Raw genomic sequence first — 4,763 nt, forward strand, 5'->3', positions numbered from 1 at the left:
ATAATTTTGGTTGTTTCTTTTTTTCAAAACTTGCTGTTCTGAGACTCAGATCGACTTTGTTCTAAAGCAGCTGTGAGTGTTGACACTCCCCTGCACAGCTTGTCATGCCTATCTAGAGCCACTAGATGCCTCTGTAGTACATCAGCTAAAAATACTAAAGCACAAGTTCCCTCTGGTGGGGTACCAAGGCTCAAAACCTGGATCTGAACAACATAAATTCATGCATGTTTCGAGAAAGAGACAATAAGACTTAAATATCTCACAGAATGTAAAATAAGTTTTAGCCTCTATAAATCTGATGTGGTGATTGGCCCTCGTTTTTTGGAACGGGCTGAATTCTTGCACTGGAGGGCATCGCAGTGGGTGCGGCATCTCACAAGAGACACCATAATTGTGCAAGAGAGCTCAAGGAGTCATCACATGACACATATCTTCATAAATAGTAACTTATAAACAAAAGGCTCAAGTATGAACATGTTGTATGTTTTTCCTGTGGCTATAGAAATGTGTATCTCCTGGTAACGGAGCACGCATCACATCCTTTTTTTGAACCTTGAAGTATATTTTTATAGGCAGTGTTGACAGGACACGAGATGTGTTTGTGATTTACAGTGTTCTTCGCGCACGAAATAAGTTCAACAATAAAAAAAAAAAAAATTGTGCATACTGTGGATATCACATGATTACATTTCATAACCATCGAGAAAACTTCCGGTCCTGTAAAGCATTATGCCAGTGACTGAATCATGTTTGAAAAGCTTATACGTGTCTGGTCTGTTTTCATTGTTATACATCAACTGTACCGGACAGAAAAAAAACTAAAGATCCTGTGAGTGGAAGATGTTACTCAGATTACACACAACGTAAAATTAGTCTGGCGATTACTTTCAAACGTTATCTATGCTTTTCAAAGGAATAGAGAGTTTGTTATCTAAAAGAGACCTTTTTAACGCAGACATTTTGACTTGTCACAATAAAAGCACACGGTGTAATTAAAGATGCCTCAATAAACTTAACCAGTGAACCAGCATGCGCAAAATCATCACCTCCTTTAAGTGGAATGCAGCCATCATTAATACACTTGTGTTAATACACCCTCAGTCAAAATGTCAACTTTGAAAAAGATCTGCGAATGCTGCCTTCAAATGGTGTTGTGTTTACCATGTTTACCATGTTCATATGAACACCCCCTTCCCCCCTCCCCCGCCCCACACCTAATGACCTCAGATCTTTCTAAAGCTTTGAGTTTACAAGTTGTGAAGTTTTTACTGACATTATCAGAAAGGGGCGGAGGCCACGAAAGTTCATTTTGTTGTTGTTGTTGGATGGTAATTTAACGTGCCGTAATTTTATTCATACAGAGTTTTAAGCCTGCTAGTTAATTGTTAAGTTGTTAGGCTTTGTGGCAGATGCTGTCCATGCTGCTGTTGCCTAGCAGCAGTGTTCTCATGACTTGAATGCCGACCGTACCGTGCACACGACCTCCCATGTTGCAAGCTCACGAGTTCCATTTGAAGGCATATGAAGAGATGTCTGCTGAAAAACACAACAACTGGTGCCAAAAGGGCAATCATCTATTCATTTGTAGGTAGAAAAAAACAGGTCTATACCAAACAAGCATCTCACAAACACATCCTCTCAAAAACATCAACCTTGGTTTTAGAAAAGTAACCTTTTTATATATGAATTTGTGATTTTGGTGAGGTGCTGACTTTCCTATCGTATTGTATTGCAGTGTTTTAGTAGACACTCTAATCCTGGAGGAGGCAATTGGATTCACTTTTCTGTTCAAATCAAACTAGCAGCATTTATTTCTTGCAAGGCACTCATGCAGAAATTACATCAGGTCAAGCTCAGACAAACACCTTTATTTATTTCAGCTCGGTCCTTTAACATGTGACAGTGTTGGTCAAGACCAAGAAATAACCAGTCTGTTCTGGAAAGAAGATCGTTGGGGTGAACTGACTACCTTCACACTGCAGCTTGTCCTGTACGAGTTTTATCAGATGTAAGGTTTAATATACATTTTAATTGATTATCAGTTCTCGAATATTATAAAATGGACCTTTTTCAAGGCTGACATTTTGACTGAGGTTTGAGGGGAAAACAGGTGCATTAATGATGTCTCCATTCCACTTAGAAGTCCTGCATGCTAATGCAATAATTTCACCGTGTGCTTTTCCCACTAAAACTATTTAAAATGTGGAGAGGGTTGGTTTCCAACAAACAGCAGGTGCCAAGTTGTTTATTGCAAAGCACTAATAGGTTTGAGTGAAATGTTCAGGAGTTTTTGTAATTGTGCAAGCACCACAGTCACCTCTTGATATGTTGTTGAAGAGGGCCGACTTTCAAAACTGACTGACTTTTAACTGCCAAATATAGTACTAACAATCTTTACAGTTCATAGTCAGGTGTGTCCAGATGTGGACTCATTCGTATGGAGTCTTATAGGAGTCTGCAAACATTATTCTGTCCGATTTAAAATTGCAGAAGATATAGCAAAAAAAACGTGTTGATGCTATTTGTTCAGACTAAAAAGATGAATGAAAGTATATTTTAAGTGACATTCAGAGGTGATCACATGTAAAATACATATTTCTTGTTTAAGTGCTACCTCCTATATTATCGGTGTAAGTTTGTTTCCCTTATACGCAGCTGAGCTTTCTGACTTGTTTGCAAGATTAAGGTGTTGTGGTCTTGCAGTTGTTGAGCTCTTGATACTTCAAGCAGGAGAAGAAAAGCGAGAATCTCAAACAGGTTGCAAACACCTCAGACCAAAGATTGGACAGATCTATACACATCATTGAAGGGAATTTGGCCTCTGAATACAGTAATTACACTCAACAAAAGTATGAACACAATACTTTTGTTTTTGCTCCAAATTTTGTGAGTTGAGGTAAAAGATTTAAGATTTCCTTCAGGCACAGAAAAGGTTTATTTCTCTCAAATTTTGCTCACAATTTTGTTAAAATTCATGTTAGTGAGCACTTCACCTTTGCCAAAAAAAATTCCATCCACCTGACAGATGTCAGCATGATTAAGGTGTGCTGTGGATTGGCCACAATAAAAGGCCACTTTAAAATGTGTAGTTTATCACACAAAATAATGTCACAGGGCTTGAGAGACCGTGCAACTGGCACGCTAATTGAAGGATCGTCCACAAGAGCTGTTGCCTGTGAATTGAATGTTCAGTTCACAACCATAAGCCGTCTACAATGTCATGTCTGAAAATTTGGCAGTAGCCTACATCATGCTCTTTTAAAACTTATGGCATGTGCAGCATTGTGGTTGTGTGATAAAACTACACATTTTAGAGTGGCATTTTATTGCGACCAGTCACAAGCACCCAGATTTGAACAAATTTGTGAAAGAAATTCTAAAGAAATAAACCTTTTGTGTTCCGGAAGAAGTCTTTGATATTCTACTTTAACTCGTGAAAAATGAGAGTGAAAACAGAAGTTGTTGCATTTCTGTTGAACGTACATTTGAAATCGGGAGTGCTAATTGAAATAAAGGGTCACATTGGTTGTACAATGGCTGGTTGTACTACTGAAGAGTTTTACTGGGGGGTTTAGTAAAGCTAAAGCTCAGACAGACTTATGTTCATTGCCAATGTTGACACAGTCAGTTTATTTAAAATGCACTATTGACAGCATGCAGAAACAGACTGAGGACTTTTTTGACAGAAAGCACTTATAGCTGTGTTTTCTTTACATTAATTGAAAAATAATACATGCAGGGGTGTAGCAAAGAATTCTGGGCCATTTACAAAAGCAGTCTCTGTGGGCCCCCTTCCCCTCTCGATCTATGTCCCTTGTTGCTTCTTTTGGGAAAAAAAATTTTAGTCACTAATGAACTGTTCATACCACACACCCTTCGACACCCCTAATTACATGGTCCACCTTTAAATTCACCCTGTATCAGACTAATAAAAAGCCTCTACTTTCAGCCCTCGTGGACGTCCCGTCTTGATCTCTCTTTAATTATCGGTCCCCGGTCTCTGTCGGTCTGAAGCAGCTCCCATGCACAAGAATCCTGACGGCATAAACATCCCACACGCTGGACCTCTGAACCTCAGGAGAACTGGAGAGGCATTTCTGTCAGTGGATGAAAAGATGAAAAGAGGGAAATGAGGATAAAGGGGCAAACTGCTCCGTAACCTCAGGCCTCGAGGCTATCAGCTTTTCATTAGCGAGTCAGTGAGTGAGTGAATGAGTGTGATCGGTGGAATGGTAAAATAGGAGAAGCCGTGCTGGGCCACGTCGGCTATTAGGGTGATTTGGGGGCTCCCACTGACTCCTATTGTGCATTGTCTCCAAAGTGAGCAACGGAGGCTCAACAGTGAGCCTTTGTGTGGGACATTTAACTGCCTGTTAGCATGCTAATTATGGGATGTGTGTGTTTCTGTGTGTGCCAGTGAGTATCCATCATGATCTGGTCTTTTCCATCCCTCTCTTGGGATTTACACTCCTCCAGTTCCTCTCTCTCTCCCCCCAGGCACTGATAGCCGTGCTACCGTCTGACGCCTTCTCGAGGTCCTTGTTTCCATTTTCCTCACTTCTGCCCTTATTCCTGAATCTGTGTTCCCACTGTGTTGTTTGGTCTTTTTTTATGGAAAAAAAAATGATCAGCTGTTTCTGATTCTGCCATGCTTGGATCCGTCTCGCTTTCACTCCACCATTTAAAAATTAAGCCTCTCTCACAGTCTGTGGAGGACATTATCCTCACATTTAGCTGTGGGAAACCTCATTTCAACTCCCCCT

The sequence above is a fragment of the Embiotoca jacksoni genome, unplaced genomic scaffold (assembly GCF_022577435.1).
Source record: "Embiotoca jacksoni isolate LCO1_2020_lvr unplaced genomic scaffold, fEmbJac1.0.p SCAF_15, whole genome shotgun sequence".
Taxonomy (NCBI): domain Eukaryota; kingdom Metazoa; phylum Chordata; class Actinopteri; family Embiotocidae; genus Embiotoca; species Embiotoca jacksoni.